Raw genomic sequence first — 18,416 nt, 5'->3', positions numbered from 1 at the left:
AATTCAAATAAGTAAGAGTGAGACAATTAATAGAATTTTACAGAAATAGAAAGGATTATTAGAGAGTACCGTGGACAATTGTGTGCCAAAAATTGAATAACTTAGATGAAATGGACAAACTCCTAGAAAAACAATCTACCAAGACTGAATTATGAAGAAAAAGAAAATCGGAAAGATCTATTATTAGCAAGGAGATTGAAATGGTCATCAAAAACTTCTCAACAAAGACGGTATTTTACCAGAGTTTAAAAAGAAAGTCACCAAAAACTCTCAGCAAAGACAAGCCCTGGACCAGATAACCTCACTGGCAGAATTCTACCAAATATTTAAAGAAGAATAAACACCAATCCTTCTCAAACTCTTTTAAAAATTGAAGAGGAGAGGACACTTCTAAACTCATTCTGAAGCCAGTGTAACAGAAAAGAGCAAAATCTGACTCCAAGATAGATCTGTTTCTTTTACTCTAACCTTTACTTTTTTTTTTTTTTTTTGCTTCTGTTATTATAATCACTAAAAGAATGCTGTCTATAGCCCTAAGTGTACACAATGGCCTTCCTGGGGAACCTGCCTTTTGCTTGAATGTTAAACTAATATACTTTTGTTCAGCTGCAAGAGAGAGATTCTGTCCCTGCCTACCTGTGAATGGCTACAGAAAAGTTAACACATCCCCTCCCTGATGTTGGCCAAGCCAAGAGATATTTTGTAAGACTAATGGCCTTTTTCTTGGGCTCCAAAATCACTGCATATGGTGACTGCTGCCTTGAAATTAAGACACTTGCTCCTTGGAAGAAAAGCTATGACCAACCTAGACAGTGTATTAAAAAGCAGAGACACTACTTTGCCACCAAAGATCCATATAGTCAAAGATGGTTTTTCCAGTAGTCGTGTATGGATGTGAGAGCTGGACCATAAAGAAGGCTGAGCACCAAAGAATTGATGCTTTTGAACTGTGGCATTGGAGAAGACTCTTGAGAGTCCCTTGGACTGCAAGGAGATAGAACCAGTCAATCCTAAAGGAAATCAATTCTGAATATTCATTGGAAGGACTTACGCTGAAGTCGAAGCTCCAATACTTTGGCCACCTCATGTGAACAGCCAACTCATTGGAAAAGCCCCTGATGCTGGGAAAGATTGAAGGCAGGAGGAGAAGGGGATGACAGAGAACGAGATGGCTGGATGGCATTACTGACTCAATGGACATGAATTTGAGCAAGCTCTGGGAGGTGGTAAAGGACAGGGAAGCCTGGAATGCTTCAGTCCATGGGGTTGCAGAGTCGGACACGACTGAGTGACTGAACAGCAACAAATGGCCTTCTTACTTTACTTCTTCACCTCTCCCTTTCTGTTCTGTAAAAGAAACTAGCATCCAGACCCTGAGAAGATGGTACTCTAGGACACTGAGAGTCACAGTCATGTCCAACTCTTTATGACCCCATAATTGGAGTGGGTAGAATTTCCCTTCTTCAGTGGATCTTCCAACGCAGGTATCAAACCCAGATCTTCTGAATTGCAGGCAGATTCCTTACCAGCTGAGCCACAAGAGAAGCCCAAGAATATTGGAGTGGGTGGCCTATCCCTTCTCCAGGGGATTTTCCTGACCCAGGAATCAAACCGGGATCTCCTGCATTGCTGGCAGATTCTTTACCAGTTGAGCTATCAGGGAAGCCCTAGCCCACTGAATTCTCAGAAGCCTGGCTTTCCAAATAAAGTTACCATTCCTTGCCTCAGCACCTCATCTCCCAATTACTGGCCTGTTGTATGAGCAGACGGAGCCTGGATTCAGTAATACTAGCCATTTCTTTTATACTATCACTGGACAAAGAAACTGTAAGAAAAGAGAACTATTGACCAATATTCTTTATGACTATTGATGCAAAAACCCTCCACAAAATGTGTTCGAGGAATTCATTGAGACGATATCACTCACTGGTGGATGACTTACGAGCTAGACCTAGGTAATGAGGCTCCTCACCCGCTCCTATTCACTTACCTTCCCTATCCTACAAGCTGTCCCAAGGACACAAATTTCTAATAATACAGTGTTGTTGAGACCATCTGGATGGCATATGTCTGATGGAACTCAGTTAAGACTTCTATGTAAGTTTTTAAGATTCTGGTGGGTGAATATGGAGGTCTACCTGTGGCCATCCAAGACAAGATTTGTATGCAAGTTCCCTTGCTTATTAAACCTGCCACCTACCAATTTAGAGTGTCTGCTCTTTCTTTAGTCTTTCCCTAGCTTTTGTATATGGAGGCCCATTTTAGATTTTACCCAAGAAACTCCTGAGGGTGTGAACCAACTGGTGAGCCAGCCAGCTGATCGAAGACATGGGCTGTCATCTGAAAAATGCATGCGACTTCAAAGTTGAGATTTAGGGTTATTTGGTGGGAATCATGTGGACTTCAAGAGAGAACTGTTTCTGAGGAGGCGGGGAGATTGTAGTGTGGAAGTTTTCAGCAAGGGGCAGGTAATCTGAATTTTAAGAGATTACTGTTAATTAAGGAAAACCAGATATCTCAAATTAAGGGATTTTGTGCTCTTCTATGTATGGGCAGGGCAGAAATAGATTTGCAGAGGTAGAGAACAAACGTGGACATGGCGGGAAGGGTGGGATGAATTGTAAGATGAGGTTCCTAGTGGGAACCTGTTGCATAGCACAGGGAGCTCAGTCTGGCAGTCTACAGTGACCTAGAGGGGTGGGAAGGGGATGGGGATGATGGGAGGGAGGACCAAGAGGGAGGGGATACACTGGTATGTATACATATAGTGATTCACTTTGTTGTACAGCAGAAACTAACACAACATTGTAAAGCAACTATACTATACCTTCCCAAAAAGGTAAGTCCGTTTTTATTTCCTCTCAAAAAAAAATTCTTTTTCAGTTTTTGGCCACATCACAGGGCATGAGGGGTGAACCCTTGCCCCCTGCAGTGGAAGGACTGAGTCTTAACCACTGGACTGCCAGGGAGTCCCTAGACTCAGTCTTTTAATGAGCCTCTGCCCCTGGGCTATGACCCTCACAAGTGCTTCTGAGCTTTTATCCTCATTTCATGTGACACAGGATGGCTAGAGTGGCTGGAGTTGGTTATTTCCCTTCCTTCAGGTTGGCAGACTCTGGTAAAAGTTTTCCTGAGGACAGGATTTTGTTAAGGAGAACTGGGTGCTGTGGTACATTTCAAAGTAGTTCCTATCTTCCTCCCCTTGCCAGAAGCACCTGGAGATTTTTCTCCAGTCTTGACCCTGAGCAGCTGGTAGGGCTGCTGGAGGTGAAACCTACAAGAGGGTGAGGATGAACAAGATTTTAAGTTTTCCTACCAGTTGCTGACTGTAGCAGCAGCTTCTGGGCCTGGGTAGGTATGATTCTGTATTCACTCTTCCCTACAGTTTTCAAGGCAGCAGTTTGCCCTGTGACCTCAATTTTCTCATGATCTGAGAAGAGCTGCTAAACCATAGTTTATTCAGCTTTTTCCTTATTGTGAGGTCAGAAATGACATCCAAGCTCTTTTCATGCCACATCAGAGACCACTGTATCCTATTTTAACTTCTACACTGAAAAAATTAATACGATTATAGATACAATTTCTCCCCGACCCACCCAAAAGTGTGACTGAATAAACAAGTGGGGTAGTACACTCCTGTCTCAGGACCTCAGGCTGCACAAAGCTTTTCCAGATTAACTGATTGAATCAAAGTAAAGGGGTGGAATGAAGAAGGGACTTACTGACTTGTGTCTGTGGGTTTGACTCTCCTCTCGATGGAAAGTGTGCACAGGTTGGGGGTGGACAGTGGGGTGGTGGAGTGGGGGTGGGGGATTGGTTGACAAGCCTGGATTTCTCCCCTGGAAAACCAGTGAAAGGCTGTTGCTGAGCCACGGAAGACACAGAGATTCCTGCCTCCGAGGAGAGAAATTCAATCCAGGGCCAGAGATGAGGCTTGATTGCTCAGAGCTTTTGTGTAATAAAGTTTTATTAAAGTATAAAAGAGATAGGGAACGTTTCTGACATAGACATCAGAAGGAGGCAGAAAGAGTGCCCCCCTGCTAGTCTTTAGCCAGATGTTATATAGCTAACACTGCTAAGTCATTTCAGTTGTGTCTGACTCTGTGCGACCCCATAGACGGCAGCCCACCAGGCTCCCGCGTCCCTGGGATTCTCCAGGCAAGAACACTGGAGTGGGTTGCCATTTCCTTCTCCAATGCATGAAAGTGAAAAGTGAAAGTGAAGTTGTTCAGTCGTATCCGACTCCTAGCGACCCCATGGACTGCAGCCTGCCAGGCTCCACCATCCATGGGATTTTCCAGGCAAGAGTACTGGAGTGGGTTAGTGAGCTGCTAATTAGAGAAAGGGAATGTCTCAAAAGCCAGAGAATGGCACCAGGCCCCTCACACACAACATGCATTCTGAGACAATAGTGGCAAAAGGTGAGTCATCCCGGGCCGTAAAACAATTGACATGAATCTTGAAGAAAGGCAGGTTTCCAAGTAAATATATAGTTTCATTAACATAGATTTAGTTCACTGATTCCTAAAATGTCTATGTTCACTCTTGCCATCTCACATTGCCAGTGGCAATTTGACCACTTCCAATTCATGGACCTAACATTCCAGGTCCCCTCGTCCAAGGTAAGGAGCAATGGCTGAGCTTTGCTGGAGCAGCCGTGAAGAGATACCCCACACTCAAGGTAAGAGAAACCCAAGTAAGATGGTAGGTGTTGCAAGAGGGCATCAGAGGGCAAACACACTGAAACCATACTCACAGAAAACTAGTCAATCTAATCACACTAGGACCACAGCCTTGGCTAACTCATTGAAAACTAAGTCATGCCCGTGGGGCAACCCAAGACGGGCGGGTCATGGTGGAGAGATCTGACAGAATGTGGTCCACTGGAGCAGGGAATGGCAAACCACTTCAGAATTCTTGCCTTGAGAACCCCATGAACAGTATGAAAAGGCAAAATGATAGGATACTGAAAGAGAAACTCCCCAGGTCAGTAGGTGCCCAATATGCTACTGGAGATCAGTGGAGAAATAACTCCAGAAAGAATGAAGGGATGGAGCCAAAGCAAAAAGAATACCCAGCTGTGGATGTGACTGGTGATACAGGCAAGGTCCGATGCTGTAAAGAGCAATATTGCATAGGAAACTGGAATGTCAGGTCCATGAATCAGGGCAAATTGGAAGTGGTCAAACAAGAGATGGCAAGAGTGAATGTTGACATTCTAGGAATCAGCGAACTGAAATGGACTGGAATGGGTGAATTTAACTCAGATGACCATTATATCTACTACTGCGGGCAGGAATCCCTCAGAAGAAATGGAGTGGCCATCATGGTCAACAAAAGAGTATGAAATGCAGTCCTTGGATGCAATCTCAAAAACGACAGAATGATCTCTGTTCGTTTCCAAGGCAAACCATTCAATATCACAGTAATCCAAGTCTATCCCCCAACCAGTAACGCTGAAGAAGCGGAAGTTGAACAGTTCTATGAAGACCTATAAGACCTTTTAGAACTAACACCCCAAAAAGATGTCCTTTTCATTATAGGGGACTGAAATGCAAAAGTAGGAAGTAAAGAAACACCTGGAGTAACAGGCAAATTTGGCCTTGGAATACAGAATGAAGCAGGGCAAAGACTAATAGAGTTTGGCCAAGAAAATGCACTTGTCATAACAAACACCCTCTTCCAACAACACAAGAGAAGACTCTATACATGGACATCACCAGATGGTCAACACCGAAATCAGATTGATTATATTCTTTGCAGCCAAAGATGGAGAAGCTCTATGCAATCAGCAAAAACAAGACCAGAAGCTGACTGTGGCTCAGACCATGAACTCCTTATTGCCAAATTCAGACTTAAATTGAAGAAAGTAGGGAAAACCACTAGACCATTCAGGTATGACCTAAATCAAATCCCTTATGATTATACAGTGGAAGTGAGAAATAGATTTAAGGGCCTAGATCTGATAGATAGAGTGCCTGATGAACTATGGACTGAGGTTCGTGACATTGTACAGGAGACAGGGATCAAGACCATCTCCATGGAAAAGAAATGCAAAAAAGCAAAATGGCTGCCTGGGGAGGCCTTACAAATAGCTGTGAAAAGAAGAGAAGCAAAAAGCAAATGTGAAAAGGAAAGATATAAACATCTGAATGCAGAGTTCCAAAGAATAGTAAGAAGAGATAAGAAAGCCTTTCTTCAGCCATCAATGCAAAGAAATAGAGGAAAACAACAGAATGGGAAAGACTACGGATCTCTTCAAGAAAATCACAGATACCAAAGGAACATTTCATGCAAAGATGGGCTCGATAAAGGACAGAAATGGTATGGACCTAACAGAAGCAGAAGATATTAAGAAGAGATGGCAAGAATACACAGAAGAACTGTACAAAAAAGATCTTTACGACCCAGATAATCACGATGGTGTGATCACTGACCTAGAGCCAGACATCCTGGAATGTGAAGTCAAGTGGGCCTTAGAAAGCATCACTATGAACAAAGCTAGTGGAGGTGATGGAATTCCAGTTAAGCTATTCCAAATGCTGAAAGATGATGCTGTGAAAGTGCTGCACTCAATATGCCAGCAAATTTGGAAAACTCAGCAGTGGCCACAGGACTGGAAAAGGGCAGTTTTCATTCCAATCCCAAAGAAAGGCAATGCCAAAGAATGCTCAAACTACCACACAATTGCACTCATCTCACACGCTAGTAAAGTAATGCTCAAAATTCTCCAAGCCAGGCTTCAGCAATATGTGAACCGTGAACTTCCTGATGTTCAAGCTGGTTTTAGAGGAACCAGAGATCAAATTGCCAACATCCGCTGGATCATGGAAAAAGCAAGAGAGTTCCAGAAAAGCATCTATTTCTGCTTTATTGACTATGCCAAAGCCTTTGACTGTGTGGATCACAATAAACTGTGGAAAATTTTGAAAGAGATGGGAATACCAGATCACCTGATCTGCCTCTTGAGAAATTTGTATGCAGGTCAGGAAGCAACAGTTAGAACTGGACATGGAACAACAGACTGGTTCCAAATAGGAAAAGGAGTACGTCAAGGCTGTATATTGTCACCCTGTTTATTTAACTTATATGCAGACTACATCATGAGAAACGCGGACTGGAAGAAACACAAGCTGGAATCAAGATTGCCGGGAGAAATATCAATAACCTCAGATATTCAGATGACACCACCCTTAAGGCACAAAGTGAAGAGGAACTAAAAAGCCTCTTGATCAAAGTGAAAGTGGAGAGTGAAAAAGTTGGCTTAAAGCTCAACATTCAGAAAACTAAGATCATGGCATCTGGTCCCAATACTTCATGGGAAATAGATGGGGAAACAGTGGAAACAGTGTCAGACTTTATTTTTCTGGGCTCCAAAATCACTACAGATGGTGACTGCAGCCATGAAATTAAAAGACGCTTACTCCTTGGAAGGAAAGTTATGACCAACCTAGATAGTATATTCAAACAGAGACATTATTTGCCAAGAAAGGTCCGCTGGGAGGTGGTAAAGGACAGGGAAGCCTGGAATGCTTCAGTCCATGGGGTTGCAGAGTCGATGACTGAGTGACTGAACAGCAACAAATGGCCTTCTTACTTTACTTCTTCACCTCTCCCTTTCTGTTCTGTAAAAGAAACTAGCATCCAGACCCTGAGAAGATGGTACTCTAGGACACTGAGAGTCACAGTCATGTCCAACTCTTTATGACCCCATAATTGGAGTGGGTAGAATTTCCCTTCTTCAGTGGATCTTCCAACGCAGGTATCAAACCCAGATCTTCTGAATTGCAGGCAGATTCCTTTACCAGCTGAGCCACAAGAGAAGCCCAAGAATATTGGAGTGGGTGGCCTATCCCTTCTCCAGGGGATTTTCCTGACCCAGGAATCAAACCGGGATCTCCTGCATTGCTGGCAGATTCTTTACCAGTTGAGCTATCAGGGAAGCCCTAGCCCACTGAATTCTCAGAAGCCTGGCTTTCCAAATAAAGTTACCATTCCTTGCCTCAGCACCTCATCTCCCAATTACTGGCCTGTTGTAGGGAGCAGACGGAGCCTGGATTCAGTAATACTAGCCATTTCTTTTATACTATCACTGGACAAAGAAACTGTAAGAAAAGAGAACTATTGACCAATATTCTTTATGACTATTGATGCAAAAACCCTCCACAAAATGTGTTCGAGGAATTCATTGAGACGATATCACTCACTGGTGGATGACTTACGAGCTAGACCTAGGTAATGAGGCTCCTCACCCGCTCCTATTCACTTACCTTCCCTATCCTACAAGCTGTCCCAAGGACACAAATTTCTAATAATACAGTGTTGTTGAGACCATCTGGATGGCATATGTCTGATGGAACTCAGTTAAGACTTCTATGTAAGTTTTAAGATTCTGGTGGGTGAATATGGAGGTCTACCTGTGGCCATCCAAGACAAGATTTGTATGCAAGTTCCTTGCTTATTAAACCTGCCACCTACCAATTTAGAGTGTCTGCTCTTTCTTTAGTCTTTCCTAGCTTTTTTTTTTATATGGAGGCCCATTTTAGATTTTACCCAAGAAACTCCTGAGGGTGTGAACCAACTGGTGAGCCAGCCAGCTGATCGAAGACATGGGCTGTCATCTGAAAAATGCATGCGACTTCAAAGTTGAGATTTAGGGTTATTTGGTGGGAATCATGTGGACTTCAAGAGAGAACTGTTTCTGAGGAAGGGGGGAGATTGTAGTGTGGAAGTTTTCAGCAAGGGGCAGGTAATCTGAATTTTAAGAGATTACTGTTAATTAAGGAAAACCAGATATCTCAAATTAAGGGATTTTGTGCTCTTCTATGTATGGGCAGGGCAGAAATAGATTTGCAGAGGTAGAGAACAAACGTGGACATGGCGGGAAGGGTGGGATGAATTGTAAGATGAGGTTCCTAGTGGGAACCTGTTGCATAGCACAGGGAGCTCAGTCTGGCAGTCTACAGTGACCTAGAGGGGTGGGAAGGGGATGGGGATGATGGGAGGGAGGACCAAGAGGGAGGGGATACACTGGTATGTATACATATAGTGATTCACTTTGTTGTACAGCAGAAACTAACACAACATTGTAAAGCAACTATACTATACCTTCCCAAAAAGGTAAGTCCGTTTTTATTTCCTCTCAAAAAAAAATTCTTTTTCAGTTTTTGGCCACATCACAGGGCATGAGGGGTGAACCCTTGCCCCCTGCAGTGGAAGGACTGAGTCTTAACCACTGGACTGCCAGGGAGTCCCTAGACTCAGTCTTTTAATGAGCCTCTGCCCCTGGGCTATGACCCTCACAAGTGCTTCTGAGCTTTTATCCTCATTTCATGTGACACAGGATGGCTAGAGTGGCTGGAGTTGGTTATTTCCCTTCCTTCAGGTTGGCAGACTCTGGTAAAAGTTTTCCTGAGGACAGGATTTTGTTAAGGAGAACTGGGTGCTGTGGTACATTTCAAAGTAGTTCCTATCTTCCTCCCTTGCCAGAAGCACCTGGAGATTTTTCTCCAGTCTTGACCCTGAGCAGCTGGTAGGGCTGCTGGAGGTGAAACCTACAAGAGGGTGAGGATGAACAAGATTTTAAGTTTTCCTACCAGTTGCTGACTGTAGCAGCAGCTTCTGGGCCTGGGTAGGTATGATTCTGTATTCACTCTTCCCTACAGTTTTCAAGGCAGCAGTTTGCCCTGTGACCTCAATTTTCTCATGATCTGAGAAGAGCTGCTAAACCATAGTTTATTCAGCTTTTTCCTTATTGTGAGGTCAGAAATGACATCCAAGCTCTTTTCATGCCACATCAGAGACCACTGTATCCTATTTTAACTTCTACACTGAAAAAATTAATACGATTATAGATATAATTTCTCCCGACCCACCCAAAGTGTGACTGAATAAACAAGTGGGGTAGTACACTCCTGTCTCAGGACCTCAGGCTGCACAAAGCTTTTCCAGATTAACTGATTGAATCAAAGTAAAGGGGTGGAATGAAGAAGGACTTACTGACTTGTGTCTGTGGGTTTGACTCTCCTCTCGATGGAAAGTGTGCACAGGTTGGGGGTGGACAGTGGGGTGGTGGAGTGGGGGTGGGGATTGGTTGACAAGCCTGGATTTCTCCCCTGGAAAACCAGTGAAAGGCTGTTGCTGAGCCACGGAAGACACAGAGATTCCTGCCTCCGAGGAGAGAAATTCAATCCAGGGCCAGAGATGAGGCTTGATTGCTCAGAGCTTTTGTGTAATAAAGTTTTATTAAAGTATAAAAGAGATAGGGAACGTTTCTGACATAGACATCAGAAGGAGGCAGAAAGAGTGCCCCCCTGCTAGTCTTTAGCCAGATGTTATATAGCTAACACTGCTAAGTCATTTCAGTTGTGTCTGACTCTGTGCGACCCCACAGGCGGCAGCCCACCAGGCTCCCAGCGTCCTGGGATTCTCAGGCAAGAACACTGGAGTGGGTTGCCATTTCCTTCTCCAATGCATGAAAGTGAAAAGTGAAAGTGAAGTTGTTCAGTCGTATCCGACTCTAGCGACCCCATGGACTGCAGCCTGCCAGGCTCCACCATCCATGGGATTTTCCAGGCAAGAGTACTGGAGTGGGTTAGTGAGCTGCTAATTAGAGAAAGGGAATGTCTCAAAAGCCAGAGAATGGCACCAGGCCCCTCACACACAACATGCATTCTGAGACAATAGTGGCAAAAGGTGAGTCATCCCGGGCCGTAAAACAATTGACATGAATCTTGAAGAAAGGCAGGTTTCCAAGTAAATATATAGTTTCATTAACATAGATTTAGTTCACTGATTCCTAAAATGTCTATGTTCACTCTTGCCATCTCACATTGCCAGTGGCAATTTGACCACTTCAATTCATGGACCTAACATTCCAGGTCCCCTCGTCCAAGGTAAGGAGCAATGGCTGAGCTTTGCTGGAGCAGCCGTGAAGAGATACCCCACACTCAAGGTAAGAGAAACCCAAGTAAGATGGTAGGTGTTGCAAGAGGGCATCAGAGGGCAAACACACTGAAACCATACTCACAGAAAACTAGTCAATCTAATCACACTAGGACCACAGCCTTGGCTAACTCATTGAAAACTAAGTCATGCCCGTGGGGCAACCCAAGACGGGCGGGTCATGGTGGAGAGATCTGACAGAATGTGGTCCACTGGAGCAGGGAATGGCAAACCACTTCAGAATTCTTGCCTTGAGAACCCCATGAACAGTATGAAAAGGCAAAATGATAGGATACTGAAAGAGAAACTCCCCAGGTCAGTAGGTGCCCAATATGCTACTGGAGATCAGTGGAGAAATAACTCCAGAAAGAATGAAGGGATGGAGCCAAAGCAAAAAGAATACCCAGCTGTGGATGTGACTGGTGATACAGGCAAGGTCCGATGCTGTAAAGACAATATTGCATAGGAAACTGGAATGTCAGGTCCATGAATCAGGGCAAATTGGAAGTGGTCAAACAAGAGATGGCAAGAGTGAATGTTGACATTCTAGGAATCAGCGAACTGAAATGGACTGGAATGGGTGAATTTAACTCAGATGACCATTATATCTACTACTGCGGGCAGGAATCCCTCAGAAGAAATGGAGTGGCCATCATGGTCAACAAAAGAGTATGAAATGCAGTCCTTGGATGCAATCTCAAAAACGACAGAATGATCTCTGTTCGTTTCCAAGGCAAACCATTCAATATCACAGTAATCCAAGTCTATCCCCCAACCAGTAACGCTGAAGAAGCGGAAGTTGAACAGTTCTATGAAGACCTATAAGACCTTTTAGAACTAACACCCCAAAAAGATGTCCTTTTCATTATAGGGGACTGAAATGCAAAAGTAGGAAGTAAAGAAACACCTGGAGTAACAGGCAAATTTGGCCTTGGAATACAGAATGAAGCAGGGCAAAGACTAATAGAGTTTGGCCAAGAAAATGCACTTGTCATAACAAACACCCTCTTCCAACAACACAAGAGAAGACTCTATACATGGACATCACCAGATGGTCAACACCGAAATCAGATTGATTATATTCTTTGCAGCCAAAGATGGAGAAGCTCTATGCAATCAGCAAAAACAAGACCAGAAGCTGACTGTGGCTCAGACCATGAACTCCTTATTGCCAAATTCAGACTTAAATTGAAGAAAGTAGGGAAAACCACTAGACCATTCAGGTATGACCTAAATCAAATCCCTTATGATTATACAGTGGAAGTGAGAAATAGATTTAAGGGCCTAGATCTGATAGATAGAGTGCCTGATGAACTATGGACTGAGGTTCGTGACATTGTACAGGAGACAGGGATCAAGACCATCTCCATGGAAAAGAAATGCAAAAAAGCAAAATGGCTGCCTGGGGAGGCCTTACAAATAGCTGTGAAAAGAAGAGAAGCAAAAAGCAAATGTGAAAAGGAAAGATATAAACATCTGAATGCAGAGTTCCAAAGAATAGTAAGAAGAGATAAGAAAGCCTTTCTTCAGCCATCAATGCAAAGAAATAGAGGAAAACAACAGAATGGGAAAGACTACGGATCTCTTCAAGAAAATCACAGATACCAAAGGAACATTTCATGCAAAGATGGGCTCGATAAAGGACAGAAATGGTATGGACCTAACAGAAGCAGAAGATATTAAGAAGAGATGGCAAGAATACACAGAAGAACTGTACAAAAAAGATCTTCACGACCCAGATAATCACGATGGTGTGATCACTGACCTAGAGCCAGACATCCTGGAATGTGAAGTCAAGTGGGCCTTAGAAAGCATCACTATGAACAAAGCTAGTGGAGGTGATGGAATTCCAGTTAAGCTATTCCAAATGCTGAAAGATGATGCTGTGAAAGTGCTGCACTCAATATGCCAGCAAATTTGGAAAACTCAGCAGTGGCCACAGGACTGGAAAAGGGCAGTTTTCATTCCAATCCCAAAGAAAGGCAATGCCAAAGAATGCTCAAACTACCACACAATTGCACTCATCTCACACGCTAGTAAAGTAATGCTCAAAATTCTCTAAGCCAGGCTTCAGCAATATGTGAACCGTGAACTTCCTGATGTTCAAGCTGGTTTTAGAGGAACCAGAGATCAAATTGCCAACATCCGCTGGATCATGGAAAAAGCAAGAGAGTTCCAGAAAAGCATCTATTTCTGCTTTATTGACTATGCCAAAGCCTTTGACTGTGTGGATCACAATAAACTGTGGAAAATTTTGAAAGAGATGGGAATACCAGATCACCTGATCTGCCTCTTGAGAAATTTGTATGCAGGTCAGGAAGCAACAGTTAGAACTGGACATGGAACAACAGACTGGTTCCAAATAGGAAAAGGAGTACGTCAAGGCTGTATATTGTCACCCTGTTTATTTAACTTATATGCAGACTACATCATGAGAAACGGACTGGAAGAAACACAAGCTGGAATCAAGATTGCCGGGAGAAATATCAATAACCTCAGATATTCAGATGACACCACCCTTAAGGCACAAAGTGAAGAGGAACTAAAAAGCCTCTTGATCAAAGTGAAAGTGGAGAGTGAAAAAGTTGGCTTAAAGCTCAACATTCAGAAAACTAAGATCATGGCATCTGGTCCCAATACTTCATGGGAAATAGATGGGGAAACAGTGGAAACAGTGTCAGACTTTATTTTTCTGGGCTCCAAAATCACTACAGATGGTGACTGCAGCCATGAAATTAAAAGACGCTTACTCCTTGGAAGGAAAGTTATGACCAACCTAGATAGTATATTCAAAAGCAGAGACATTATTTGCCAAGAAAGGTCCGTCTAGTCAAGGCTATGGTTTTTCCAGTGGTCATGTATGGATGTAAGAGTTGGACTGTGAAGAAGGCTGAGCTCCGAAGAATTGATGCTTTTGAACTGTGGTGTTGGAGAAGACTCTTGAGAGTCCCTTGGACTGCAAGGAGATCCAACCAGTCCATTCTGAAGGAGATTAGCCCTGGGATTTCTTTGGAAAGAATGATGTTAAAGCTGAAACTCCAGTACTTTGGCCACCTCATGCGAAGAGTTGACTCATTGGAAAAGACTCTGATGCTGGGAGGGATTGGGGGCAAGAGGAGAAGGGGACGACAGAGGATGAGATGGCTGGATGGCGTCACTGACTCGATGGACGTGAGTCTGAGTGAACTCCGGGAGTTGGTGATGGACAGGGAGGCCTGCCATGCTGCAATTCATGGGGTCGCAAAGAGTCGGACACGACTGAGCAACTGATCTGATCTGATGCAATATTGTTCTTTACAGCTTCGTACTTTACTTCTATCACCAGTCACATCCACAACTGGGTGTTGTTTTTGCTTTGGCTCCATCTCTCCATTTTTTCTGGAGTTATTTCTCCACTGATCTCCAGTAGCGTATTGGGCACCTACCGACCTGGGGAGTTCACCTTTCAGTGTCCTATCTTTTCACCTTTTCATACTGTTCATGGGGTTCTCAAGGCAAGAACACTAAAGTGGTTTGCCATTTCCTTCTCCAATGGACCACATTTTGTCAGAACTCTCCACCATGACCTGCCCGTCTTGGGTGGCCCTACAATGGCATGGCTCATAGTTTCATTGAATTAGACTAGACTGTGGTCCATGTGATCAGTTTGATTAGTTTTCTGTGAGTGTGGTTTTCATTCTGTTGGCCCTCTGATGGATAAGAATCTTATGGAAGCTTTCTGATGAGAGAGACTGACTGAGGGGGAAACTGGGTCTTGTTTTGATGGGCAGGGCCATGCTCAGTAAATCTTTAATCCAATTTCTGTTCATGGGTGGGGCTGTGTTTCCTCTCTGTTGTTTGATCTGAGTCCGAACTATGGTGGAGGTAATGAATATAATGGCGACTTCCTTCAAAATGTCCCATGCATACACTGCTGAAATGAGTGCCCCTGCCCCTATGGCAGGCCACTGCTGACCCAAACCTCCACAGGAGACACTCAAGCACTGTTCTGGCTCAGTCTCTGTGAAGTCTCTGGGTCCTGGTGCACACAAGGTTTGTAATGGACTGGAATGGGTGAATTTAACTCAGACGACCATTATATCTACTACTGTGGGCAAGAATCCCTTAGAAGAAATGGAATAGCCACCACAGTCAACAAAAGAGTCCGAAATGCAGTCCTTGGATGCAATCTTAAAAACAACAAAATGATCTCTGTTCATTTCCAAGGCAAACCATTCAATATCACGGTAATCCAAGTCTATGCCCCAACCAATAATGCTGAATAAGCTGAAGTTGAACGGTTCTATGAAGACATACAAGACCTTCTAGAACTAACACCCAAAAGAGATATCCTTTTCATTATAGGGGCTTGGAATGCAAAAGTAGGAAGTCAAGAAACACCTGTAGTAACAGGCAAATTTGGCCTTGGAGTACAAAATGAAGCAAGGCAAAGGCTAACAGAGTTTTTCCAAGTGAACACACTGGTCAAAGCAAACACCCTCTTCCAATAACACAAGAGAAGACTCTACACATGGACATCACCAGATGGTCAATACTGAAATCAGATTGATTGTATTCTTTGCAGCCAAAGTTGGAGAAGCTCTATATACTCAGCAAAAACAAGACCAGGAGCTGACTGTGGCTCAGATCATGAACTCTTTATTGCCAAATTCAGACTTAAATTGAAGAAAGGAGGGAAAACCACTAGACCATTCAGGTATGACCTAAAGCAAATCCCTTATGATTATACAGTGAAAGTGAAGGCGCTCAGTCATGTCCGACTCTTTGCGACCCCATGGACTGTAGCCTACCAGGCTCCTCTGTCCATGGAATATTCCAGGCAAAAGTACTGGAGTGGGTTGCCATTTCCTTCTCCAGGGGATCTTCCTGACCCAGGGATTGAAACTGGGTCCCCCGCATTGCAGGCAGACGCTTCACCATCTGAGCCATCCATAACTAGGAGGATTATACAGTAGAAGTGACAAGTTCAAAGGATTAAATCTAATGAGTGCCTGAAGAACTATGGATGGAGGTTTGGGACAGTGTACAGGAGGCAGTGATCGAGAACATCCTCAAGAAAAAGAAATGCAAAAAGCAAAATGGTTGTCTGAGGAGGCCTCACAAATAGCTGAGAAAAGAAGAGAAGCAAAAGGCAAAGGAGAAAAGGAAAGATATAAGCATCTGAATGCAGAGTTCCAAAGAATAGCAAGGAGAGATAAGAAAGCCTTCCTCAGTAATCAATGCAAACAAATAGAGGAAAACAATAGAATGGGAAAGACTAGAGATCACTTCAAGAAAATTAGAGATATATCAAGGGAACATTTCATGCAAAGACGAACACAATTAAGGACAGAAATGGTATGGACCTTACAGAAGCAGAAGATATTAAGAGCAGTTGGCAAGAATACACAGAAGAACTGTACAAAAAAGATCTTAATGACCCAGATAACCATGATGGTGTGATTACTCACCTATAGCCAGACATCCTGGATTGTGAAGTCAAGTGGGCCTTAGGAAGCATTACCTAACAAACCTAGTGGAGGTGACAGAATTCTAGCTGAGCTGTTTCAAATACTAAAGAATGATGCTGTGAAAGTGCTGCACTCAATATGCCAGCAAATTTGGAAAAACCAGAAGTGGCTACAGGACTGGAAAAGGGCAGTTTTCATTCCAATCGCAAAGAAAGGCAATGACAAAGAATGTGCAAACTACTACACAAGTACACTCATCTTACATGCTAGCAAAGTAATGCCGAAAATTCTCCAAGTGAGGCTTCAACCGTATATGAACTGAGAATTTCCAGATGTTCAAGCTGGATCTAGAAAAGGAAAAGGAACCAGAGATCATATTGCCAACATCCATCCACTGGATCATCGAAAAAGCATGAGAATTCCAGAAAAACATCTACTTCTGCTTTATTGATTACGCCAAAGCCTTTGACTGTGTGGATCACAACACACTATGGAAAATTCTTAAAGAGATGGGAATACCAGACCACCTGACCTGCCTCTTGAGAAACCTACATGCAGGTCAGGAAGCAACATTTAGAATGGACATGGAACAACAGACTGGTTCCAAATAGGAAAAGGATTATGTCAAGGCTGTATTTTGTCACCCTGCTTATTTAACTTATATGCAGACTACATCATGAGAAACGCTGGGCTGGAAGAAGCACAAGCTGGAATCAAGATTGCCGGGAGAAATATCAATAACCTCAGATATGCAGATGACACCACCCTTATGGCAGAAAGTGAAGAGGAACTAAAAAGCCTCTTGATCAAAGTGAAAGTGGAGAGTGAAAAAGTTGGCTTAAAGCTCAACATTCAGAAAACTAAGATCATGGCATCTGGTCCTATCACTTCATGGGAAATAGATGGGGAAACAGTGGAAACAGTGTCACACTTTATTTTTTGGGCTCCAAAATCACTACAGATGGTGACTGCAGCCATGGAATTAAAAGACGCTTACTCCTTGGAAGGAAAGTTATGACCAACCTAGATAGCATATTCAAAAGCAGAGACATTACTTTGCCAACAAAGGTCTGTCTAGTCAAGGCTATGGTTTTTCCAGTGGTCATGTATGGATGTGAGAGTTGGACTGTGAAGAAAGCTGAGCTCCGAAGAATTGATGCTTTTGAACTGTGGTGTTGGAGAAGACTCTTGAGAGTCCCTTGGACTGCAAGGAGATCCAACCAGTCCATTCTGAAGGAGATCAGTCCTGGATGTTCTTTGGAAGGACTGATGCTAAAGCTGAAACTCCAGTACTTTGGCCACCTCATGCGAAGAGTTGACTCACTGGAAAAAGACTCTGATGCTGGGAGGGATTGGGGGCAGGAGGAGAAGGGGACGACAGAGGATGAGATGGCTGGATGGCATCACCGACTCGATGAACGTGAGTCTGAGTGAACTCTGGGAGTTGGTGATGGACAGGGAGGCCTGGCGTGCTGCAGTTCATGGGGTCGCAAAGAGTTAGACACGACTGAGCGCCTGAACTGAACTGCACTGAGCCTTCCTGCCTGTTACCCTCTCACCAGGAACCCCAGCCACTGGATCACATGAGGAACACAGCAGCCACAGGACTAAGAAAGTTAAAATTTTCAGGAAACTCTCCAGTTCCTCCCCGCACCCAGCCCATCGCCCCTCCGCGGACTCAGGTCAGCAGCAGCTCACCCTTGGGCTTGCCGGCAATCTCTTGCGCCAATCTGCAGCGGTGGGGCTCCACCTCTCCCTGCCTCACAGCCCTTCAGGGAGGAGCCGGAGAGCAGGGACGCTCTGCGCAGCGAAGGTTTAATATTTAAAAATTAAATATTTAATATGTAAACAATAATATTAATTCTGTAGTATTAAGGTACTGTATTATATAGCAGTATATAAGGTATCTTATGTAACTCAGTGTTAGAGAACAACTAGCTAATAATGTGATGAAAATTGACAATGATTAAAACATTTAAGAATGGGCCCCGGAGCTTCCTGGGCATCGATTTCGCTAGGATT

The sequence above is a fragment of the Bos mutus genome, chromosome 2, assembly GCF_027580195.1.
Source record: "Bos mutus isolate GX-2022 chromosome 2, NWIPB_WYAK_1.1, whole genome shotgun sequence".
Classification (NCBI taxonomy): domain Eukaryota; kingdom Metazoa; phylum Chordata; class Mammalia; order Artiodactyla; family Bovidae; genus Bos; species Bos mutus.
This window is presented reverse-complemented; position numbering follows the sequence as displayed.